This window comes from Salmo salar, chromosome ssa17 (assembly GCF_905237065.1).
Source record: "Salmo salar chromosome ssa17, Ssal_v3.1, whole genome shotgun sequence".
Lineage (NCBI taxonomy): Eukaryota > Metazoa > Chordata > Actinopteri > Salmoniformes > Salmonidae > Salmo > Salmo salar.
The window spans coordinates 2,232,467-2,260,097 of NC_059458.1; the positions used below are offsets into that span (position 1 = coordinate 2,232,467).

The window sequence follows — 27,631 nt, forward strand, 5'->3', positions numbered from 1 at the left end:
AGCGCTGTGGAGCAGGTTTTCATTAAGGATCTCTGTACTTCATCTTTGCCTCGATCCTGACTAGTCTTCCAGTCCCTGCCGATGAAAAACATCCCCACAGCATGATGCTGCCACCACCATGCTTCACCGTAGGGATGATGCCACGTTTCCTCCAGACGTGACGCTTGACATTCAGGTCAAAGAGTTGAATCTTGGTTTCATCAGACCAGAGAATCTTGTTTCTCATGGTCTGAGAGTCCCTTTAGGTGCCTTTTGGCAAACTCCAAGCGGGCTGCCATGTGCCTTTTACTGAGGAGTGGCTTCCGTCTGGCCGCCCCTACCATAAAGGCCTGATTTGGTGTAGTGCTGCAGAGATGGTTGTCCTTCTGGAAGGTTCTCCCATCTCCACAGAGGAACTCTGGAGCTCTGTCAGAGTGACCATCGGGTTCATAGTCTCCTTCCTGACCAAGGCCCTTCTCCGATTGCTCAGTTTATCCTGGCGACCAGCTCTAGGAAGAGTAGGTGGTTCCAAACCTTTTCCATTTTGATGGAGGCCACCGTGTTCTTGGAGACCTTCAATGCTGCATACATTTTTTGGTACCCTTCCCCAGATTTGTACCTCAACACAATCCTGTCTCTGAGCTCTACGGACAATTCCTTCAACCTCATGGCTTGGTTTTTGCTCTGACATGCACTGTCAACTGTGGGACCTTATATAGACAGGTGAGTGCCTTTCCAAATCATGTCCAATCAATTGAATTGACCACAGGTGGACTCCAATCAAGTTGTAGAAACATCTCAAGGATGATCAATAGAACAGGACACACATGAGCTCAATTTTGAGTCTCATAGCAAAGGGAATACTTATGTAAATAAGGTATTACAGTTTTTATTTGTAATAAATTAGCAAACATTTCTTAACCTGTTTTGGCTTTGTCATTATGGGGTATTGTGTTGTATATTGATGAGGATTTGTATTTATTTAATCCATTTTAGAATAAGGCTGTAACGTAACAAAATATGGAAAAGGTCAAGGGGGTCTGAATACTTTCAGATGGCACTGTATATCTGCTGTTTACCTATTTCACTCACCTCGACATCATTCACAGTGAAAAGACATGTCTGCTTCGGCGCTGTCATTTTGAGTAATGCAGTTAAAAACCGTTGAAAAGTCAAATGATAGCATACCCGGTGTCTAAATTATATATATATTTTTTGTACCCCTTTTTCTCCCCAACTTTGTGGTATCCAATTGGTAGTTACAGTCTTGTCCCTTCGCTGCAACTCCTGTACGGACTCTGGAGAGGCGATGGTCGAGAGCCATGTGTCATCTGAAACACAACCCTGCTAAGCTGCACTGCTTCTTGACACACTGCTCGCTTAACCCGGAAGCCAGCCGCACCAATGTGTCTGAGGAAACACCGTACACCTGGTGACCGTGTCAGCGTGCATTTGCTCCCGGCCCGCCACAGGAGTTGCTAGTGCGCAATGGGACAAGAACATCCCTGCCGGCCAAACCCTCCCCTAACCCGGACGACGCTGGGCCAATTGTGCGCCCGGCCCATGGGTCTACTGGTCGCGGCCGGCTGTGACAGAGCCTGGACTCGAACCAGGATCTCTAGTGGCACAGCTAGCACTGCGACGTTGACACAGATGTTATTGTTAGAAAAACAAAGCCTTTCACGGCCGCTATAGTAATTTAAAGAAATGCCGTCGGTGGCCGCTATAGTAATTTAAGGAAATACAGTCGGTGGTCGCTATAGTAATTTAAAGAAATACAGTCGGTGGCCGCTATAGTAATTTAAAGAAATGCCGTCGGTGGTCGCTATAGTAATTTAAAGAAATGCCGTCGGTGGCCGCTATAGTAATTTAAAGAAATACAGTCGGTGGTCGCTATAGGAATTTAAAGAAATACAGTCGGTGGCCGCTATAGTAATTTAAAGAAATACAGTCGGTGGTTGCTATAGGAATTTAAAGAAATACAGTCGGTGGCCGCTATAGGAATTTAAAGAAATACAGTCGGTGGTCGCTATAGGAATTTAAAGAAATACAGTCGGTGGCCGCTATAGTAATTTAAAGAAATACAGTCGGTGGCCGCTATAGGAATTTAAAGAAATACAGTCGGTGGCCGCTATAGTAATTTAAAGAAATGTGGTCGCTATAGTAATTTAAAGAAATGCCGTCGGTGGTCGCTATAGTAATTTAAAGAAATACAGTCGGTGGCCACTATAGTAATTTAAAGAAATACAGTCGGTGGCCGCTATAGTAATTTAAAGAAATACAGTCGGTGGCCGCTATAGGAATTTAAAGAAATACAGTCGGTGGCCGCTATAGTAATTCAAAGAAATACAGTCGGTGGCCGCTATAGGAATTTAAAGAAATACAGTCGGTGGTCGCTATAGTAATTTAAAGAAATACAGTCGGTGGCCGCTATGGGTTCTAAAGGGATTTATATTAAGTATCAAAACTAAATGTAATCACTAAAATATATTTGTGGGGGCATCCCAGGGGACGTTAGAGCAGAGTCGAGGGGAGAGGAGAGTCTGTGAGCTGTGAATGGCATGGGGCAGTTGTCTGATACTGCCACAACTATATTAGAGAACGCTTGTCTTCAGGCACAGCAAACACACAAAACACACACATTTCTACCCTGTGTGTGTGTTTGTTCCAGCTCCCGTCCATGTATGGCCAATAAAGTCCTGTGTTAATGATCATTGGACAGAGCCCAGCAGCACACAGAGCCAATCACCTCCTCCAGGCAGGTTATCATTGATGTCAGAGATCAGGCCAAAAGGGGCTAGTTATACTAAATATACAATATACTCATCTGTCCCTGTTTGGTACTTAACACCCCCGCTTGACCAGCGCTAAGATAACAGTTAGACCGGGCCAGCAGCAGTAGACCCATTAAAGACCTTCATTAGACCGGTGGTTATGAAGATGAGACCCTGGGCTAGGAACTGATGTCTGCTCTTCTGAGGAGGAGGAGGGGTTATGAGCTCTGAGAGTTACACATTAAGGACAAGTGCTCTCGCCTAACTTGTGTTCTGGTTTTAACTGGTGGTCCCTCTTTAACTGACCTGTAAAATCACCAACAGTTTTTTTTGGACAATTTGGATCTATGAAAGTTTGCTGATATCTAACTGAAAGAGGTCTTACATACAGATGTCCTATCTTAATTTGACCAGTTTCTCACAGCAGGAAAATAATCCTGCAGCAACAGGAAATGTGAATTATTATTATATGGATTATAATTAATGGACATTTTTGTAGGGGTTGATTCATTTTTCGTTATTGCAAATCAAGTTAAAACATACAAAAAAACATGTAGAAATGACAAACTTTAGAAGCCTTTTTAAACATTTTTAAACCAAGTTAGAAGTGTATTCCAAATGCTTTGTTACTTCATGTCAGTCAATTTAGCTTATTTGAGCTGTTCTTGCCATAATATGGACTTGGTCTTTTACCAAATAGGGCTATCTTCTGTATACCAACCCTACCTTGTCACAACACAACTGACTGGCTCAAACGCATTAAGAAGGAAAGAAATTCCACAAATTAACTTTTAACAAGGCACACCTGTTAATTGAAATGCAGTCCAGGTGACTACCTCATGTAGCTGGTTGAGAGAATGCCAAGAGTGTGCAAAGCTGTCATCAAGGCAAAGGGTGGCTACTTTGAAGAATCTCAAATATAAAATATATTTTGATTTGTTGAACACTTTTTTGCTTACTACATGATTCCATATGTGTTATTTCATAGTTTGGATGTCTTCAGTATTATTCTACAATGTAGAAAATAGCAAACAATATAGAAACACCTTTGAATGAGTACGTGTGTCCAAACACTGCTTTCTTATTACCCACTAACCTGTTCTCTGGCTCTATTAAGTCACTGACGCTGGTTACATTTAGGCAGTGGATTTGGAATTCAATCTAAAGATGACTTCTTACTTTGGGTTAAACACTGCAGCTAAGAGTTTTTTAAAGATTCTGTATTTAGCACAGTAGAGTATGATTTGCATATGTAAGCATTCTGTAGTTGGTGTGGACTGAGTGTGACTCTCAGTAATGAACCCTGTGTGAGCTGTGTGTGCTGTGTGAGCTGTGTGAGCTGTGTGTGCTGTGTGTGCTGTGTGAGCTGTGTGTGCTGTGTGAGCTGTGTGAGCTGTGTGTGCTGTGTGAGCTGTGTGAGCTGTGTGAGCTGTGTGTGCTGTGTGTGCTGTGTGAGCTGTGTGTGCTGTGTGAGCTGTGTGAGCTGTGTGAGCTGTGTGTGCTGTGTGAGCTGTGTGAGCTGTGTGAGCTGTGTGAGCTGTGTGTGCTGTGTGAGCTGTGTGAGCTGTGTGAGCTGTGTGTGCTGTGTGTGCTGTGTGAGCTGTGTGAGCTGTGTGTGCTGTGTGAGCTGTGTGTGCTGTGTGAGCTGTGTGAGCTGTGTGTGCTGTGTGAGCTGTGTGAGCTGTGTGTGCTGTGTGAGCTGTGTGAGCTGTGTGTGCTGTGTGAGCTGTGTGAGCTGTGTGTGCTGTGTGAGCTGTGTGAGCTGTGTGTGCTGTGTGAGCTGTGTGAGCTGTGTGAGCTGTGTGTGCTGTGTGTGCTGTGTGTGCTGTGTGTGCTGTGTGAGCTGTGTGTGCTGTGTGAGCTGTGTGTGCTGTGTGAGCTGTGTGAGCTGTGTGTGCTGTGTGAGCTGTGTGAGCTGTGTGAGCTGTGTGTGCTGTGTGAGCTGTGTGAGCTGTGTGAGCTGTGTGTGCTGTGTGAGCTGTGTGAGCTGTGTGTGCTGTGTGAGCTGTGTGTGCTGTGTGAGCTGTGTGAGCTGTGTGTGCTGTGTGAGCTGTGTGTGCTGTGTGAGCTATGTGTGCTGTGTGTGCTGTGTGAGCTGTGTGTGCTGTGTGAGCTGTGTGTGCTGTGTGAGCTGTGTGTGCTGTGTGAGCTGTGTGTGCTGTGTGTGCTGTGTGAGCTGTGTGTGCTGTGTGAGCTGTGTGTGCTGTGTGAGCTGTGTGTGCTGTGTGAGCTGTGTGAGCTGTGTGAGCTGTGTGTGCTGTGTGAGCTGTGTGTGCTGTGTGAGCTGTGTGTTAGGAGGCCTGAAGGTGAATGTTCACTCCAGTCCTCTCTAACAATGTTATAGGGAAGAATCATTAGAGCCATGCATAACAATTCACACATTCAATTTCTAGCATCCAGTTTTTAATGAATCCAGCAGGCAGTCTTAAACACAGGGTACACAAACTGCCCTGGGCCTCGTAATTAATTCTAAGAAGAAATAAAAAATTGGCGGCTGTGTTTGGATTGTTCGCCAGTGTTACCGTGGTTTCGAGCTTGCTGGAGGGATGCCGCCGACAAGGATCTCTCACAGCCCGACATGGCCAGAGTACCGAAGCAAACATGTAGGAGCAGTCAACAGTGCTTCTAGACTGCAACCCTGGCCCCTTGGTGTGGAGTCTGTTTGTGAACAGAGCCCCAGAACCAGCTGGCTGATAGAACTTCTCTAGGTTAATCTCTTTGTAGGTGAGGCTTTGTGGTGGAATGTGTGGTCATCGCTTCCTTTTAGGTGGTTGTAGAATTGAACAGGTCTTTTCTGGATATTGATAACCTTTCAGGGCTAGGCGTCCCGCAACTTCTGGATGTTGATAACCTTTCAGGGCTAGGCGTCCCGCAACTTCTGGATGTTGATAACCTTTCAGGGCTAGGCGTCCCGCAACTTCTGGATGTTGATAACATTTCAGGGCTAGGCGTCCCGCAACTTCTGGATGTTGATAACCTTTCAGGGCTAGGCGTCCCGCAACTTCTGGATGTTGATAACCTTTCAGGGCTAGGCGTCCCGCAACTTCTGGATGTTGATAACCTTTCAGGGCTAGGCGTCCCGCAACTTCTGGATGTTGATAACCTTTCAGGGCTAGGCGTCCCGCAACTTCTGGATGTTGATAACCTTTCAGGGCTAGGCGTCCCGCAACTTCTGGATGTTGATAACATTTCAGGGCTAGGCGTCCCGCAACTTCTGGATGTTGATAACCTTTCAGGGCTAGGCGTCCCGCAACTTCTGGATGTTGATAACCTTTCAGGGCTAGGCGTCCCGCAACTTCTGGATGTTGATAACCTTTCAGGGCTAGGCGTCCCGCAACTTCTGGATGTTGATAACCTTTCAGGGCTAGGCGTCCCGCAACTTCTGGATGTTGATAACCTTTCAGGGCTAGGCGTCCCGCAACTTCTGGATGTTGATAACCTTTCAGGGCTAGGCGTCCCGCAACTTCTGGATGTTGATAACCTTTCAGGGCTAGGCGTCCCGCAACTTCTGGATGTTGATAACCTTTCAGGGCTAGGCGTCCCGCTAGTGGGTGTAGTCCTCATTCTGCTCTGCATGCATTGTTTGGGGTTTTGCATTGTACACAAAGTACAACGCAAAACCTCACAGCCATAGAGGGCAATGGGTTCTATAACTGATTGAAGTATTTTTTGCCAAATCCCCCCCAACCTCCCCTCTCTCTTTCTCCCCCCCTCTCTCTCCCTCTCAATTGCAATTCAATTTGCTTTATTGGCATGACGAAACAATGTACATATTGCCAAAGCTTATTTTGAATATTTACAATATAAAAATAAATAAAAATGAGAATCAAAATTGTCAACGGGACAACAGTAACAACAATAACCAAGGGTCAAAATAACCATACATTCAACAATAACAATAAGCATACAGTAGAGTACATGTGCAGGTTGATTGGTCTGTTAGACACTGTCCCTCAACTGCAGTGGTTGCACAGCCTTTCCTCTACAGGGAGCCAGGTTTTCCTGTGTCTACCCTTCTTGTCTCTCTCTTTCTCTCTCTCTCTCACTCTCTCTCTCTCTCTCTCTCTCTCTCTCTCTCTCTCTCTCTGGTTGATATGATGACTATTCAAGGTGTTGGCTGGTGTCCAACTGTATTCAGTATCTCTCAGTCAGACCATGGGAGAGTAAGAGAGGAAGCCCTCTATACAGTATACATAGAGTATATCATATCACTAATACCCTGTCTCTAGCAGCTGCACACAGGAATAGCACACCTCTCTCTTTCCCTCCTGTCTTCCTCTGTTCCTTTCCTTCTCCATCACTCTTTCCTTCTCCCTAGATCTCTGGTTACAGAGTGGAGAAGAGGTCACAATGCCTATACCTTGTAATACTGTCCCTCAGTGTCTCATTGCCTGTATGTCCCTCTCCTTTCCCCTTAGGCCGCTCCACATCCTGATATGTAACGCACGCGGTGTGTACCCAGCCTTGGCGTCTGACGGAGGACGGCCTGGAGTCCACCTTCCAGATCTGCCACCTAGGTCACTTCCTGTTGGTGCAGTGTCTACAGGAAGTGCTGCGACGCTCCGCCCCCGCCCGTGTGGTGGTGGTGTCCTCTGAGTCACACAGGTCTGTATTCACTGACTAAACAAATATTATTTATAACCACTACCTAACCCCCTAAACCATAAGCCCTACCCTCACACTTACACTATATGTAAATCAATACTGAACTGAACCTAGAGAGTAACCGGGCTCCGAGAGTTGGCTAGTCCTTTTCTGGCTGTGCTGGGTGGAGATTATAAGAGTACATGGCCATTAAGGCCAGATCGTTTCTTCAAGATGTTCAAATGTTCATAGATGACCAGCAGGGTCAAATAATAATCACAGTGGTTGTAGAGGGTGCATCAGTTCAGCACCTCAGGAGTAAATGTCAGTTGGCTTTTCATAGCCGAGTATTCAGAGGTCGATACAGCAGGTGCAGTAGAGAAGGAGAGAGAAGGAGAGAGGGGTCGAAAACAGCAGGTCCAGTGCAAGGTAGCACATCTGGTGAACAGGTCATGGTTCCATAGCCACAGGCAAAACAGCAGAAACTGGATCAGCAGCACGACCACGGGGACGGCCAGGGGTCATCAGGCCAGGTAGTCCTGAGGTATGGTCCTAGGGCTCAGAGAGAGAGAGAGACAGAGAGAGAGAGACAGAGAGAGAGAGACAGAGAGACAGGGAGAGAGAGACCGGGAGAGACAGAGAGAGAAACACAGAGAGACAGAGAGACAGGGAGAGAGAGACAGAGAGACAGGGAGAGAGAGACAGAGAGACAGGGAGAGAGAGACAGAGAGACAGGGAGAGAGAGACCGGGAGAGACAGAGAGAGAGACCGGGAGAGAGGAACAGCATGTCAGAAATCAGCTCAATGTATTTGAAGAATCCATAGACTAACCATTTCTTGGAAAATTGTAAAACACTATATACATATACATGATCAAATCTCAAAATCAACTATTAACTTCTATGGGCTACGTGGGACGCTGCGGGACACAGCCAGTGAAATATCAGGGTGGCAAATTCAAAAACAACAAAATGTCATAATTCAACTTTCTCAAACATATAACACTGCTCAAAAAAATAAAGGGAACACTTAAACAACACATCCTAGATCTGAATTAAATAAATAATCTTATTAAATACTTTTTTCTTTGCATAGTTGAATGTGCTGACAACAAAATCACATAAATTGGATTTCCATTGATTATTTTTATCAACCCATGGAGGTCTGGATTTGGAGTCACACTCAAAATTAAAGTGGAAAACCACACTACAGGCTGATCCAACTTTGATGTAATGTCCTTAAAACAAGTCAAAATGAGGCTTGGTAGTGTATGTGGCCTCCACGTGCCTGTATGACCTCTCTACAACGCCTGGGCATGCTCCTGATGAGGTGGCGGATGGTCTCCTGAGGGATCTCCTCCCAGACCTGGACTAAAGCATCCGCCAACTCCTGGACAGTCTGTGGTGCAACGTGGCGTTGGTGGATGGAGCGAGACATGATGTCCCAGATGTGCTCAATTGGATTCAGGTCTGGGGAACGGGCGGGCCAGTCCATTGCATCAATGCCTTCTTCTTGCAGGAACTGCTGACACACTCCAGCCACATGAGGTCTAGCATTGTCTTGCATTAGGAGGAACCCAGGGCCAACCGCACCAGCATATGGTCTCACAAGGGGTCTGAGGATCTCATCTCGGTACCTAATGGCAGTCAGGCTACCTCTGGCGAGCACATGGAGGGCTGTGCGGCCCCCCAAAGAAATGCCACCCCACACCATGACTGACCCACCGCCAAACCGGTCATGCTGGAGGATGTTGCAGGCAGCAGAACGTTCTCCACGGGCGTTTCCAGACTCTGTCACGTCTGTCACGTGCTCAGTGTGAACCTGCTTTCATCTGTGAAGAGCACAGGGCGCCAGTGGCGAATTTGCCAATCTTGGTGTTCTCTGGCAAATGCCAAACGTCCTGCACGGTGTTGGGCTGTAAGCACAACCCCACCTGTGGACGTCGGGCCCTCATACCACCCTCATGGAGTCTGTTTCTGACCGTTTGAGCAGACACATGCACATTTGTGGCCTGCTGGAGGTCATTTTGCAGGGCTCTGGCAGTGCTTCTCCTGCTCCTCCTTGCACAAAGGCGGAGGTAGCGGTCCTGCTGCTGGGTTGTTGCCCTCCTACGGCCTCCTCCACGTCTCCTGATGTACTGGCCTGTCTCCTGGTAGCGCCTCCATGCTCTGGACACTACGCTGACAGACACAGCAAACCTTCTTGCCACAACTCGCATTGATGTGCCATCCTGGATGAGCTGCACTACCTGAGCCACTTGTGTGGGTTGTAGACTCCGTCTCATGCTACCACTAGAGTGAAAGCACCGCCAGCATTCAAAAGTGACCAAAACATCAGCCAGGAAGCATAGGAACTGAGAAGTGGTCTGTGGTCTCCACCTGCAGAACCACTTTTTTATTGGGGGTGTCTTGCTTATTGCCTATAATTTCCACCTGTTGTCTATTCCATTTGCACAACAGTATGTGAAATTTATTGTCAATCAGTGTTGCTTCCTAAGTGGACAGTTTGATTTCACAGAAGTGTGATTGACTTGGAGTTACATTGTGTTGTTTAAGTGTTCCCTTTATTTTTTGAGCAGTATATTTTACATAATTTTAAAGATACACTTCTCCTTGATGTAACCACATTGTCCGATTTCAAAAGGCTTTACAGCGAAAAACAAAACATTTAGATTATATTAGGAGAGTACATAGACAAAAATAATCACACAGCCATTTTCCAAGCAAGGACATGTGTCAATAAAACCCAAAACACAGCTAAATGAAGCACTAACCTTTGACGATCTTCATTCGATGACACTCCTAGGACATTATGTTACACAATACATGTATGTTTTGTTCGATAAAGTTCATATTTATATCCAAAACCAGCATTTTACATTGGCGCGTGATGTTCAGAAAATGTATTCCCACCAAAACGTCCGGTGAATGTGCACATCAATTTACAAAAATACTCATCATAAACGTTGCCAAAATATATAACAATTATTTAAAGAATTATAGATAGACTACTCCTGGATGCAACCGCTGTGTCAGATTTTAAAATAGCTTTACGGAGAAAGCACATTTTTCAATATTCTGAGTACTTAGCTCAGCCATCACAGCGAGCTATACAGACACCCGCCTAGTTCGGGGCAACCTAAACTCAGAATTAGTATTAGAAATATTGTCTTACCTTTGCTGATCTTCATCAGAATGCACTCCCAGGACTGCTACTTCCACAAGAAATGTAGTTTTTGTTCGAAATAATCCATATTAATGTCCAAAAACCTCGTGCGTTCAGGTCACTATCCAAAGGCATACCGCACGAGCGCGGTACCAGAGACAAAAAGTCAAAATGTTCCATTACCGTACTTAGAAGCATGTCAAACGCTGTTTAAAATCAATCTTTATGGTATTTTTAACATAAAATTGCGATAATATTCCATCCAGACAATAGCATATTCAATTCCTTTGTCTCCAGGCAGTCCACTCAGAAACTGAGCTCCTATTATCTGTCCAGTGACAGGAGAATGCTCAAACCACTTTCTGAAGGCTGTTGACAGCCAATGGAAGCCTTAGGAAGTGCAACGTCACCCCACAGACACTGTAGTTTCGATAGAGAATCAAAAGAAGAACTACAATTCTCAGACTTTCCACTTCCTGCTTGGATTTTTCTCAGGTTTTTGCCTGCCATATGAGTTCTGTTATACTCACAGACACCATTCAAACAGTTTTAGAAACGTCAGTGTTTTCTATCCAAATCTACTAATAATATGCATATTCTAGTTTCTGGGCCAGAGTAGTAACCTGTTTAAATTGGGTACGTTTTTCATCCGGCCGTGAAAATACTGCCCCCTACACCACAACAGGTTAACGACTACCAGAACCCACTGGATTCTCCAATTACATTGCATGAACTACAGGACAAAATACAAACCCTCCAACCCAAAAAGGCCTGTGGGGTTGATGGTATCCTAAATGAAATGATTAAATATACAGACCACACATTCCAATTGGCTATACTTAAACTCTTTAACATCATCCTCAGCTCTGGCATATTCTCCAATATTTGGAACCAAGGACTGATCACCCCAATCCAATCACACACACATTTCTTTCCACAGGACCGTGGAGTGAGACAGGGATGCAGCTTAAGGCACACCCTCTTCAACATATATATCAAAAAATTGGCGAGGGCACTAGAACAGTCTGCAGGACCCGGCCTCACCCTACTAGAATCTGAAGTCAAATGTCTACTGTTTGCTGATGATCTGGTGCTTCTGTCCCCAACCAAGGAGGACCTAGAGCAGCACCTAGATCTTCTGCACAGATTCTGTCAGACCTGGGCCCTGACATTAAATCTCAGTGAGCATAGCCTTGCTATTGAGAAAGGCTACCCTAGGCAGACCCGGCTCTCAAGAGAAGACAGACTATGTGCACATAAAATGAGGTGGAAGCTGAGCTGCACTTCCTGACCTCCTGCCAAATGTATGACCATATTAGAGACACATATTTCCCTCAGATTACACAGACCCAGAAAGAATTTGAAAACAAACCCAATTTTGATAAACTCCCATATCTATTGGGTGAAATACCACAGTGTGCCATCACAGCAGCAAGATGTGTGACCTGTTGCCACAAGAAAAGGTCAACCAGTGAAGAACAAACACCATTGTAAATACACCCCATATTTATGTTTATTTATTTTCTCTTTTGTGCGTTAACTTGGGTGGGAGGGAGGGTGGGAGGGAGGGAGGGAGGGTGGGAGGGAGGGAGGGAGGGAGTACTTCTACAGTATGTTGTCCTGTGTGTATCAGAGGCAGTCCGTGTGCATGGGACACATTGATCCTGGCTACAGTCAGCCAATCACAATGCCCCTGGCAGAGTTATTCTAGCTGACCAATTAGTCAACTACAGTCATGAGACTCATTCACAAGAGGTCAGCTCCGTACACTGACAGGGTGAGTGAAGTGTGATTTGAAAGAAAGTGAAATGACAACATATTATTGATACCGGACCTGTTTAATAAGTTACAACGAGAGCAGGCCCTTTCCTCTCGCCATGTTTCTCTTCTTTCCATCCCTCCCATTTCCCCTCTCCTCTTTTCGCTTCCTTTCTACCTATTTCCACAAAACTTTGTCTCTCCCCACCCATCCCCTCCTGTATTCCTCCATCCTATTCCTCCCCCAGTCTCACCCTCCTCTCCCATCCCCTCCTGTATTCCTCCATCCTATTCCCCCCAGTCTCACCCTCCTCTCCCATCCCCTGCTTTATTCCTCCATCCTATTCCTTCCCCAGTCTCGCCCTCCTCTCCCATCCCCTGCTTTATTCCTCCATCCTATTCCTCCCCCAGTCTCGCCCCTCCTCTCCCATCCCCTGCTTTATTCCTCCATCCTATTCCTCCCCCAGTCTCGCCCTCCTCTCCCATCCCCTGCTTTATTCCTCCATCCTATTCCTCCCCCAGTCTCGCCCTCCTCTCCCATCCCTTTCTGTATTCCTCCCCCAGTCTCGCCCTCCTCTCCCATCCCCTGCTTTATTCCTCCATCCTATTCCTCCCCCAGTCTCGCCCTCCTCTCCCATCCCCTCCTGTATTCATTCCTCCATCCTATCCCCCCAGTCTCGCCCTCCTCTCCCATCCCCTCCTGTATTCCTCCATCCTATTCCTCCCCCAGTCTCGCCCTCCTCTCCCATCCCCTGCTTTATTCCTCCATGCTATTCCTTCCCCAGTCTCACCCTCCTCTCCCATCCCCTGCTTTCATTCCTCCATCCTATTCCCCCAGTCTCGCCCTCCTCTCCCATCCCCTCCTGTATTCCTCCATCCTATTCCTCCCCCAGTCTCGCCCTCCTCTCCCATCCCCTGCTTTATTCCTCCATCCTATTCTTCCCCCAGTCTCGCCCTCCTCTCCCATCCCCTGCTTTATTCCTCCATCCTATTCCTCCCCCCAGTCTCGCCCTCCTCTCCCATCCCCTCCTGTATTCATTCCTCCATCCTATTCCCCAGTCTTGCCTTCCTCTCCCATCCCCTGCTTTATTCCTCCATCCTATTCCCCAGTCTCACCCTCCTCTCCCATCCCCTGCTTTATTCCTCCATCCTATTCCTCCCCCAGTCTCACCCTCCTCTCCCATCCCCTGCTTTATTCCTCCATCCTATTCCTTCCCCAGTCTCGCCCTTCTCTCCCATCCCCTGCTTTATTCCTCCATCCTATTCCCCAGTCTTGCCTTCCTCTCCCATCCCCTGCTTTATTCCTCCATCCTATTCTTCCCCTAGTCTCACCCTCCTCTCCCAGCCCCTCCTGTATTCCTCCATCCTATTCCTCCCCCAGTCTTGCCCTCCTCTCCCATCCCTAATCAATGGTGCCTAACCCCTTCAAAGAGGGCTTAGCCAGAACAGAGAGTCAGTTACAGACTGGTCCAGAATAGAAGAGGGGATAGAGAACATATCTGATATTACATCTGCCATTCTGCCCGCTCCATTCCACACCTATATTGCATCCGTTGAAGTTACTCACTTTTCTGTTTGTGTGTTATTTCCCGTGACTTCCTGGTTATTTCACTTAGCCTCTGCCTAACAGGCTCTGTCTGACCCCTGACCTGGTAGTAGATTATACACCCTAAGCCCCCTGTTGAAATGTAAAGTTGTGACCTACAGAGTATAGCAGACAGGGTAGGGGAGATGGAGGTATGAAGGGATGGAGAGAGAGGAGGAGGGATGGAGACAGAGAGGCAGAGGGATGGGGGAAAAGGCAGAAAACGTTATCACCCCCAACACCAGGGTCTGCAGTGTAATTGACACAATACTAATAAGTGCATTAGGCCTTCTCAAAGACCAGGAGAGCAAATATTGTATTAAATCTCTCTGTTACACTGTATCCTAAACCCCCTATTACACCCTCTGTGAAAGGGTTACGGTTAGATGGCTGAAATGGTCTCTTTATGTCTAAGTAAAAGCCAGGAATGTTTCTATTTGTGCTATTTTCTGAACTAAAAAGACAGACATTTTACAGTGTTGACAATGTGGTGTAGGTCACTATGAAATCAGTGTAACCTTATTTAAATCTTGACAGGCGCAAGTTAAAAGAGAGCATATTGTATTATTAAATATCAAGAAACTTGCTTTGAGAGAAAAATGTGTATAGCCAAGTGATTTATTAACCCTACCAAGCGCTAAAGCAGTTGTGAAGTTTCTTCACATGAAATATAAAGCCTGCAGATGTTGTAATTTAGCCAAGCAAGGATGTAGCGGAGAGGGGACGGTAAGCAAACGCCAGGCAGGCAGCTTGGAAAATCACAACAAGGAAACCCAGGTGACATGTTGATTGGTGGGTTTCTAATGACTGGATTAAGATGTAGATGCACACAACCACAAACAGACAGAAACACACACACATTTTGAGGGAGGAGGAGGGAGTGTGTTTGACTGCGTTGTGTCTCTGTGTTATTGTGACTGCATAATAACCCAGCGAGCGGTGTAATGTTCGAAAGCCTTGTCAAACATCTGGGCTTTAACTGCTCTGTCGCAGGCAATTAAAAACCATCCTGTCACGCATTAGATTTGTATTCAGCCAGGACCACACTTCTGCTGCTATAGTAACTACAGCACCGATGCACACATTTACTTTTCTACTTCTATTTTAAATGTGTATAGTCTATGGAAGGGCTCTACAACCCTGTGCCTGAAGAGTTTCGCTCCAACCCCAGTTGTAACTAACCTGATTCACCTTATCATCCAGCTAATTATTAGAATCAGGTGAGCTAGATTAGGGTTTGGCGCGTAAACCTACAGGACGGTAGATCTCCAGGAACAGGGTTGGAGAGCGCTGGTCTATGGAATTTAATTCAAGTGTACTTTCATTAAAGTTATCCTTAAAGGACTCGGTCCTAGACTTGTTCCTGTAAAGTGGAAACTTTACTAGGTACATGAAGTTAATCTTGGTTCCTCTCTCCCTAGGTTTACAGACCTGCTGGACCAGTGTGGTAAGGTGGACCTTGCTGTGCTGTCTCCTCCTAAGAAGGATTACTGGTCCATGCTGGCCTACAACCGGGCAAAGCTTTGTAACCTCCTGTTCTCTAACGAGCTCCACCGACGCCTCTCGCTCCACGGGGTCACCTGCAATGCAGTGCACCCTGGGAACATGATGTACACTGCCATCCATCGTAGCTGGTGGCTGATGACCCTGTTCTTCACACTGGCTCGCCCCTTCACCAAGTCTATGGTAAGGGAGACAGTTTACACTTCTGATGCTAAAGGATCACCATATTGCATAGCTGTCACTATGTGGGCTAAAGGAGATATGACTCTGAGCTGTTTGTGTTATTTTATAGATGGCTACTTGGTTATTGAATGAGTTGTTTGTGTTATTTTATAGATGGCTACTTGATTATTGAATGAGTTGTTTGTGTTATTTAATAGATTGCTACTTGGTTATTAAATGAGCTGTTTGTGTTATTTTATAGATGGCTACTTGGTTATTGAATGAGTTGTTTGTGTTATTTAATAGGTGGCTACTTGGTTATTGAATGAGCTGTTTGTGTTATTTAATAGATGGCTACTTGGTTATTGAATGAGCTGTTTGTGTTATTTAATAGATGGCTACTTGGTTATTAAATGAGCTGTTTGTGTTATTTAATAGATGGCTACTTGGTTATTAAATGAGCTGTTTGTGTTATTTAATAGATGGCTACTTGGTTATTAAATGAGCTGTTTGTGTTATTTAATAGATGGCTACTTGGTTATTAAATGAGCTGTTTGTGTTATTTAATAGATGGCTACTTGGTTATTAAATGAGTTGTTTGTGTTATTTAATAGATGGCTACTTGGTTATTGAATGAGCTGTTTGTGTTATTTAATAGATGGCTACTTGGTTATTGAATGAGCTGTTTGTGTTATTTAATAGAAGGCTACTTGGTTATTAAATGAGCTGTTTGTGTTATTTAATAGATGGCTACTTGGTTATTAAATGAGTTGTTTGTGTTATTTAATAGATGGCTACTTGGTTATTAAATGAGTTGTTTGTGTTATTTAATAGATGGCTACTTGGTTATTAAATGATTTGTTTGTGTTATTTAATAGATGGCTACTTGGTTATTAAATGATTTGTTTGTGTTATTTAATAGATGGCTACTTGGTTATTAAATGAGCTGTTTGTGTTATTTAATAGATGGCTACTTGGTTATTAAATGAGTTCTTTGTGTTATTTAATAGATGGCTACTTGGTTATTAAATGATTTGTTTGTGTTATTTAATAGATGGCTACTTGGTTATTAAATGAGCTGTTTGTGTTATTTAATAGATGGCTACTTGGTTATTAAATGAGCTGTTTGTGTTATTTAATAGATGGCTACTTGGTTATTAAATGAGTTGTTTGTGTTATTTAATAGATGGCTACTTGGTTATTAAATGATTTGTTTGTGTTATTTAATAGATGGCTACTTGGTTATTAAATGAGTTGTTTGTGTTATTTAATAGATGGCTACTTGGTTATTAAATGAGTTGTTTGTGTTATTTAATAGATGGCTACTTGGTTATTAAATGATTTGTTTGTGTTATTTAATAGATGGCTACTTGGTTATTAAATGAGTTGTTTGTGTTATTTAATAGATGGCTACATGGTTATTGAATGAGCTGTTTGTGTTATTTAACTTCTTATGGATCAGTGGGATGCTAGCGTCCCACCTCGACAACTTCCTGTGAAATTGCAGAGCGCCAAATTCAAATTAAATTACTATAAATATTTAACTTTCATGAAATCACAAGTGCAATACATCAAAATAAAGCTTAACTTGTTGTAAATCCAGCCGCCTTGTCAGATTTCAAAAAGGCTTTACGGCGAAAGCAAACCATGCGAATATCTGAGGACAGCGCTCAGCACACAAAACATTACAAACAGTTAGCAGCCAAGTAGATTAGTCACGAAAGTCAGAAATAGCAATAAAATTAATCACTTACCTTTGATGATCTTCATATGGTTGCACTCACAAGACTCCCAGTTACACAATAAATGTTTGTTTTGTTCGATAAAGTCCCTTTTTATATCCAAAAACCTCAATTTTGTTGGCGTGTTTGTCACAAGAGGCAGACGAAAATTCCAAATAGTACCCGTAAACTTTGTAGAAACATGTCAAATGATGTTTATAATCAATCCTCAGGTTGTTTTTAGCCTAAATAATCGATAATATTTCAACCGGACAATAGCGTCGTCAATATAAAAGAAAAACAACGAAAGGTGCACTCTCGGGATTGCGCACCAAACAGGTTGGGGACTTTCCACTGGCCTCTCATTGAAACTGCTCATTCTCCCTCATTTTTCAGAATAAAGGCCTAAAACAATGTCTAAAGACTGTTCACAGCTAGCGGAAGCCATAGGGAACGCAATCTGGGTCATAACCATTTATATGGTGGATAGACTTTCAATGGAAAAACACCCATTTCAAAATAATAGCACTTCCTGGATGGATTTTCTTCAGGTTTTTGCCTGCCATTTCAGTGCTGTTATACTCACAGACATTATTTTAACATTTCTGGAAACCTTAGAGTGTTTTCTATCCAAATCTACCAATTATATGCATATCCTAGTTTATGGACCTGAGTAACGGGCAGTTTACTTTGGGCACGATTTTCATCCAAAATACTGAATGCTGCCCCCTATCCTAAAAAAGTGAATAGATGGCTACTTGGTTATTGAATGAGCTGTTTGTGTTATTTAATAGAAGGCTACTTGGTTATTGAATGAGCTGTTTGTGTTATTTAATAGAAGGCTACTTGGTTATTGAATGAGCTGTTTGTGTTATTTAATAGATGGCTACTTGGTTATTGAGGCTGTGTGTTATTTAATGATCTTGGTTATTGAATGAGCTGTTTGTGTTATTTAATAGATGGCTACTTGGTTATTGAATGAGTTGTTTGTGTTATTTAATAGATGGCTACTTGGTTATTAAATGAGTTGTTTGTGTTATTTAATAGATGGCTACTTGGTTATTAAATGAGCTGTTTGTGTTATTTAATAGAAGGCTACTTGAACTGACTGGTTGTTTTAGAGTGGGAATAGATGCTACTGTTCATGGTCCTCATACTTTATTCTGTAGTCTCAACTGTCCTTCGTTAGTCCAAATATTAGTCTTGGCATCTATCTGCGAGAGGAGAAGAGAGGGAAGAATGGGGGAAAGGAAAGAGGAAGTAGTGGATCTCTAGAGCAGTCAGGGTTCGGTGAGAGAGTGTGACTTTCACAGATAGAGAGATGGAGAAAGATTCACTGGCTTGTTTTCCTATTTTCCTCTTCATCCTGTCTTTGTTAGTTTAGTTCTAAGAGTGTGTCCGCTCTTCTCCTCGTGAGGGTAGATATCATAAACCCTTACTGCTCTGAGACTATAGTGTTACGCTATAGTATAGCTACTACTCTCTGTACTAAACTGCTCACATATGGCTTTTCAATCATAGATGTTTTATCCATAACCAGCTCCCATGTGGAGAATGAATTATCATATATTCTATGTTATATTAGCAGATTTGACACACACTTTTCTCTATGTCCCCTCTCTCTATCGACTTTTCATATTATCTCCATATGTTATATTACAACTCAGTCTCATTGTATGCCTTTTTTGTGCTATATTGATATTTGCACACAGGAGATTTTAAAGGGAAACAATGTATGTACTTATGTCTTATTACTGACATTTTACAATATGTACATTGTCATTACTATGGTGTGTTGTTTCTGTAATACTTACACGCTGATGATGTGAATTATAAAAGCTCCCACTGTGATTTATCCTCCACTAATCTATAGACCTAACACACACAGGCTCCTAGTCTACAAGGCTTCTCTACTAATCTATAGACCTAACACACACAGGCTCCTAGTCTACAAGGCTTCTCTACTAATCTATAGACCTAACACACACAGGCTCCTAGTCTACAAGGCTTCTCTACTAATCTATAGACCTAACACACACAGGCTCCTAGTCTACAAGGCTTCTCTACTAATCTATAGACCTAACACACACAGGCTCCTAGTCTACAAGGCTTCTCTACTAATCTATAGACCTAACACACACAGGCTCCTAGTCTACAAGGCTTCTCTACTAATCTATAGACCTAACACACACAGGCTCCTAGTCTACAAGGCTTCTCTACTAATCTATAGACCTAACACACACAGGCTCCTAGTCTACAAGGCTTCTCTACTAGTCCTGCCACTACCCTGGAGGCCATATGCTACTGTGATATATGCTTTAGTTAGACTATTACATCAGTGCATTAGCCCCTTTGTCATCCTTTATCTATCTAGTGTTTTCACTGCAGGCAGGATGGGATGTGGAGAGAAGAGGCATTTTAGTGAAGTGTGGTTGTGATGAATGATGTTGGACAGACAAAGGGAGTCAGGCAGACATGTGTGTCTCTGCTGACTGTTCTCTCTCCTCAGAGATGCTTCTCAGCAGGTTTCACTACACACTCTTCTGTTTCCCCTACTCAACTATTATATGAGTGGTGCAGCTACCTGTTGGCTCTCTGTATTCTCTCCTCTCCCTCTCCTCTCCTCTCCTCTCCTCTCCTCTCCTCTCCTCTCCTCTCCTCTCCTCTCCTCTCCTCTCCTCTCCTCTCCTCTCCTCTCCTCTCCTCTCCTCTCATAACCTCTGTCCCTCTTCCTCTATCTTTTTTTGTATGTTATTATTGTTCCCCATTAGCTGCTGCTAGTCTTCCTGGGGTCCAAACACATTAAGTAACTTATGTTAAACATAAAACAAAAGATAAGACATAGAACACTGTCACACCACCACATACTGACAACACAAAATGTATGATATCGCTATACAACAATATTACAGTGTACGTGTGTGTAGAGGGTGTGTGCTAGCGCCCGTGTGCATATGCGTGTGCCTGTACCTGTGCCTGTGTCTCTTCAGTGTCCCCTCTGTTCCATAAGGTGTATTTTTATCTGTTTTTTTTATCTGATTCTACTGCTTGCATCAGTTACCTGATGTGGAATAGAGTTCCATGTAGCCATGGCTCTAAGTAGTACTGTGTGCCTCCCATAGTCTGTTCTTGACTTGGGGATTGTGAAGAAAGCTTTGGAGGCATGTATTGTGGGGTACTGAATGCATGGGTGTCCGAGCTGTGTGCTAGTAGTTTAAACAGACACCTCGGTGCATTCAGTATGTCAACACTTCTTACAAAAAACAAGTAGTGATGAAGTCAATCTCTCCTCCATTTTGAGCCATGGGAGATTTACATGCATATTATTGATGTTAGCTCTCCATGTACATTTAAGGGCCAGCCGTGTTGCCCTGTTCTGAGTCAACTGCAATTATTAAGTCCCTCTTTGTGGCACCTGACCACACGACTGAACCATAGTCCAGGTGCGACCAAACTAGGGCCTGTAGGACCTGCCTTGTTGATAGTGCTGTCGAGAAATGGGAGAAGCGCTTTATTAAGGACATGGTTCTCCCCTTCTTAGCTGTCAACATGTTTTGGCCATGACAGTTTACAATCCAGGGTTAGTCCAAACAGTTTAGTCTCCTCAACTTGCTGAATTTCCACATTATTCTTTACAAGATTTAGTTGAGGTTTAGGGTTTAGTGAATCATTTGTCCCAAATACAATGCTTTTAGTTGTTTAAATATTTAGGACAAACTTATTCCTTGCCACCCATTCTGATACTAACTGCAGCTCTTTGTTGAGTTTACTCAAAGCCAATGGCATGTCGTTAGTAAAGATTGAAAAAAGTAAGGTGCCTAGACAGCAGCCCTGGGGAATTCCTGATTCTACCTGGATTATGTTGGCTTCCATTAAAGAACACCCTCTTGTGTTCTGTTAGACAGGTAAGTCTTTATCCACATTATAGCAGGGGGTGTAAAGCCATAACACATACATTTTTCCAGCAGCAGACTATGATCGATAATGTCAAAAGCTGCACTGAAGTCTAACAAAACAGCCCCTTATTCTCTATGTGTATTGCTACCTGAAACCCTTCACCTTTGCACAGATAGCAACATGCTCTGAGATCTACTTACTTTCAGCAGAACTAAACTGAGTTCATATGGTGTTTTCCAAGAAAGGTACTTGTTTAAAATAGTATGAGACCAAAAAGAGATGTGTATGGAATACATAATGTTTTAGGGCTATTATGGCAGTGTGTGGGGTAGGGGAGGGGGGCTTCTAACTGTTTTGGACTTCTGAGCACCCAGTTGCAATTAGCAGCCTAGTTTTTCCTCCAGACCAGGGTGGGGGTTTTCATACATGCGGTTAATTAACTAACAGTGGTGTAGATGTTTGTAAATATTAAAGGACAAAGGTAGCTAGTGCTGTTATTAAATACTGGTGTGCTGACACAGGATTTAGCTTAACATCCTGTGTCTGATAAAGACTACACACACACACACACACGAGCACCACACACCCTTAAGCCGAGCATTTGCTGTTATTTAAATCCGCGGTTGATAAGGCATCTGAATGTGTATCCTCTTTAACACCCCAGACCTCTCCCCTCTTACCCCCACATTAAGGCTTAATAAAACAGTGATATTATTTCAGTTATTGTGAGTGGGGATATGAAGATGCTATCGTTTTAATTGCTAGCCTTCGCTTATGGGATCCATGGAGATTGTTCCGGGATGCAAACATAAGCAGAATGTCGACTCCCAAAAGAATGATCAAAAAGTCTCAGTGTGTGTCTGTTGTGCAAAGAACTCAAGCCTGTACACACACACACACACACACACACACACACACACACACACACACACACACACGCACACGCACACGCACACCCATGCTCGCACACACAAACAGACACACACACGCTCGCACACACAAACTGACACACACACACACACACACACACACACACACACACACACACACACACACACACACACACACATGCTCGCACACACAAACAGACACACACACGCTCGCACACACACACAAACAGACAAACACACACACACACACACACATGCTCGAACACACAAACAGGCACACACAAACTGACACATACACACACACACACACACACACACCCATGCTCGCACACACAAACAGACACACACACGCTCGCACACACAAACAGGCACACACAAACTGACACATACACACACACACACACACACACACACACACACACACACACACACACACACACATGCTCGCACACACAAACAGACACACACACACAAAGTACGGACAATCACTGAAACACCTGAAGCTGCATGCGGTTTTAAAATGTTTTATTTAGTTGTTGTTAAAGCGGGTTAATGTATTGGATCATTAGATCCTCTCACAGAATGTTGTACTGTATATAGCCTAGTTCAGTGCTTTATATGCACTATTTGATGTAGGCCCATACACTCATATTAATGAAGAAATTCTGTGATCTTTTTTCATTAGATATAAAATATTATTAATGGTGTATTTCAGTGGCTTCAATATGTAGAGCAGTCATCTGAGGAGAATAGAAAACATTATTCTTAATATCATAGTAGGGAACTGCAGCCCCCTCCCTCACTGTGATCAGAGTGGAGAGACGCATCTATAAAGAGCCATGACGTTTTAATCAGCCAGACGATCACTCACTAACATCATGTTCCACTCCCTATGCCTTCATCTGCTTATCAGAGATCGTGCGGCCACGCCTGGCCCACTGTTTCCCGCCTATAGATAATCCAAGGCCTTTACAGGGTGAGTTTCACTCTGTTCTTAAATGTGGTTATAACAACTCAATACTCTAGCCAGCAGCGTGTGTGCATGTGGGTGAGTTTCACTCTGTTCTTAAATGTGGTTATAACAACTCAATACTCTAGCCAGCAGCTGTGTGTGCATGTGGGTGAGTTTCACTCTGTTCTTAAATGTGGTTATAACAACTCAATACTCTAGCCAGCAGCGTGTGTGCATGTGGGTGAGTTTCACTCTGTTCTTAAATGTGGTTATAACAACTCAATACTCTAGCCAGCAGCATGTGTGCATGTGGGTGAGTGCATGTGTGTGAGGCCAAACACAGCTCTTATCTCTAGCACTTTGATGTGAGGAAAACGGAATGTGGAAATATAGATCATTCTGGGTGAACCAACGCCTGTCTACTGTCTAGCTCTACAGTTCAAATCAAACTTTATGAGTCACATGTGCCGAATACAACAGGTGTAGACCTTACAGTGAAATGCTTACTTACAAGCCCTTAACCAACAATGCAGTTTTAATAAAATACAAAAAAAAAGTAAGAGATAAGAATAACAAATAATTAAAGAGCAGCAGTAAATAACAATAGGAGGGCTATTTACAGGGGGTACCGGTACAGAGTCAATGTGCAGGCTACATACAGTGGGTACCGATACAGAGTCAATGTGCAGGCTACATACAGGGGGTACCGATACAGAGTCAATGTGCAGGCTACATACAGGGGGTACCGATACAGAGTCAATGTGCAGGCTACATACAGGGGGTACCGATACAGAGTCAATGTGCAGGCTACATACAGTGGGTACCGATACAGAGTCAATGTGCAGGCTACATACAGGGGGTACCGATACAGAGTCAATGTGCAGGCTACATACAGGGGGTACCGATACAGAGTCAATGTGCAGGCTACATACAGGGGGTACCGGTACAGAGTCAATGTGCAGGCTACATACAGGGGGTACCGGTACAGAGTCAATGTGCAGGCTACATACAGGGGGTACCGATACAGAGTCAATGTGCAGGCTACATACAGGGGGTACCGGTACAGAGTCGATGTGCAGGCTACATACAGTGGGTACCGGTACAGAGTCGATGTGCAGGCTACATACAGTGGGTACCGGTACAGAGTCGATGTGCAGGCTACATACAGGGGGTACCGATACAGAGTCGATGTGCAGGCTACATACAGGGGGTACCGATACAGAGTCGATGTGCGGGGGTACATACAGGGGGTACCGGTACAGAGTCAATGTGCAGGCTACATACAGGGGGTACCGGTACAGAGTCAATGTGCAGGCTACATACAGGGGGTACCGATACAGAGTCGATGTGCAGGCTACATACAGGGGGTACCGATACAGAGTCAATGTGCAGGCTACATACAGGGGGTACCGGTACAGAGTCAATGTGCAGGCTACATACAGGGGGTACCGATACAGAGTCAATGTGCAGGCTACATACAGGGGGTACCGATACAGAGTCAATGTGCAGGCTACATACAGGGGGTACCGGTACAGAGTCAATGTGCAGGCTACATACAGGGGGTACCGATACAGAGTCAATGTGCAGGCTACATACAGGGGGTACCCGATACAGAGTCAATGTGCAGGCTACATACAGGGGGGTACCCGATACAGAGTCAATGTGCAGGCTACATACAGGGGGTACCGATACAGAGTCAATGTGCAGGCTACATACAGGGGGTACCCGATACAGAGTCAATGTGCAGGCTACATACAGGGGGTACCGATACAGAGTCAATGTGCAGGCTACATACAGGGGGTACCGATACAGAGTCAATGTGCAGGCTACATACAGGGGGTACCCGATACAGAGTCAATGTGCAGGCTACATACAGGGGTACCGATACAGAGTCAATGTGCAGGCTACATACAGGGGGTACCGATACAGAGTCAATGTGCAGGCTACATACAGGGGGTACCGATACAGAGTCAATGTGCAGGCTACATACAGGGGTACCGATACAGAGTCAATGTGCAGGCTACATACAGGGGGTACCGATACAGAGTCAATGTGCAGGCTACATACAGGGGGTACCGATACAGAGTCAATGTGCAGGCTACATACAGGGGGTACCGATACAGAGTCAATGTGCAGGCTACATACAGGGGGTACCGGTACAGAGTCAATGTGCAGGCTACATACAGGGGGTACCGGTACAGAGTCAATGTGCAGGCTACATACAGGGGGTACCGATACAGAGTCAATGTGCAGGCTACATACAGGGGGTACCGGTACAGAGTCGATGTGCAGGCTACATACAGTGGGTACCGGTACAGAGTCGATGTGCAGGCTACATACAGGGGGGTACCCGATACAGAGTCGATGTGCAGGCTACATACAGGGGGTACCGATACAGAGTCGATGTGCGGGGGTACATACAGGGGGTACCGGTACAGAGTCAATGTGCAGGCTACATACAGGGGTACCGGTACAGAGTCAATGTGCAGGCTACATACAGGGGGTACCCGATACAGAGTCGATGTGCAGGCTACATACAGGGGTACCCGATACAGAGTCAATGTGCAGGCTACATACAGGGGTACCGGTACAGAGTCGATGTGCAGGCTACATACAGGGGGGTACCGGTACAGAGTCGATGTGCAGGCTACATACAGGGGTACCGGTACAGAGTCAATGTGCAGGCTACATACAGGGGGTACCGATACAGAGTCAATGTGCAGGCTACATACAGGGGGTACCGGTACAGAGTCGATGTGCAGGCTACATACAGGGGGTACCGGTACAGAGTCGATGTGCAGGCTACATACAGTGGGTACCGGTACAGAGTCGATGTGCAGGCTACATACAGGGGTACCGATACAGAGTCGATGTGCAGGCTACATACAGGGGGTACCGATACAGAGTCGATGTGCGGGGGTACATACAGGGGGTACCGGTACAGAGTCAATGTGCAGGCTACATACAGGGGGTACCGGTACAGAGTCAATGTGCAGGCTACATACAGGGGGTACCGATACAGAGTCAATGTGCAGGCTACATACAGGGGGTACCGATACAGAGTCAATGTGCAGGCTACATACAGGGGGTACCGATACAGAGTCAATGTGCAGGCTACATACAGGGGGTACCCGATACAGAGTCAATGTGCAGGCTACATACAGGGGGTACCGATACAGAGTCGATGTGCAGGCTACATACAGGGGGTACCCGATACAGAGTCAATGTGCAGGCTACATACAGGGGGTACCGATACAGAGTCAATGTGCAGGCTACATACAGGGGGTACCGATACAGAGTCAATGTGCAGGCTACATACAGGGGGTACCGATACAGAGTCGATGTGCAGGCTACATACAGGGGTACCCGATACAGAGTCAATGTGCAGGCTACATACAGGGGGTACCGATACAGAGTCAATGTGCAGGCTACATACAGGGGGTACCGATACAGAGTCGATGTGCAGGCTACATACAGGGGGGTACCGGTACAGAGTCGATGTGCAGGCTACATACAGGGGGTACCGATACAGAGTCAATGTGCAGGCTACATACAGGGGGTACCGATACAGAGTCAATGTGCAGGCTACATACAGGGGTACCGATACAGAGTCAATGTGCAGGCTACATACAGGGGGTACCGGTACAGAGTCAATGTGCAGGCTACATACAGGGGGTACCGATACAGAGTCAATGTGCAGGCTACATACAGGGGGTACCGGTACAGAGTCAATGTGCAGGCTATATACAGGGGGTACCGGTACAGAGTCGATGTGCAGGCTACATACAGGGGTACCGGTACAGAGTCGATGTGCAGGCTACATACAGGGGGTACCGGTACAGAGTCGATGTGCAGGCTATATACAGGGGGTACCGATACAGAGTCGATGTGCAGGCTACATACAGGGGGTACCCGATACAGAGTCGATGTGGAGGCTACATACAGGGGTACCGATACAGAGTCGATGTGCAGGCTACATACAGGGGGTACCGATACAGAGTCAATGTGCAGGCTACATACAGGGGGTACCGATACAGAGTCGATGTGGAGGCTACATACAGGGGGTACCGATACAGAGTCGATGTGGAGGCTACATACAGGGGGTACCGATACAGAGTCGATGTGCAGGCTACATACAGGGGGTACCGATACAGAGTCGATGTGCAGGCTACATACAGGGGGTACCGATACAGAGTCGATGTGCAGGCTACATACAGTGGGTACCGATACAGAGTCGATGTGCAGGCTACATACAGGGGGTACCGATACAGAGTCGATGTGCAGGCTACATACAGTGGGTACCGATACAGAGTCGATGTGCAGGCTACATACAGGGGGTACCGGTACAGAGTCGATGTGCAGGCTACATACAGTGGGTACCGATACAGAGTCGATGTGCAGGCTACATACAGGGGGTACCGGTACAGAGTCGATGTGCAGGCTACATACAGTGGGTACCGATACAGAGTCGATGTGCAGGCTACATACAGGGGGTACCGGTACAGAGTCGATGTGCAGGCTACATACAGTGGGTACCGATACAGAGTCGATGTGCAGGCTACATACAGGGGTACCGATACAGAGTCGATGTGCAGGCTACATACAGGGGGTACCGATACAGAGTCGATGTGCAGGCTACATACAGGGGGTACCGATACAGA

The 27,631-nt window shown here is 45.2% G+C and overlaps 1 pseudogene; it reads left to right on the forward strand.

Annotated features, from left to right (window-relative positions):
- LOC106561268 (WW domain-containing oxidoreductase-like) overlaps positions 1-27,631 on the forward strand; it is a 289,940-nt pseudogene that overhangs the window by 106,589 nt on the left and 155,720 nt on the right.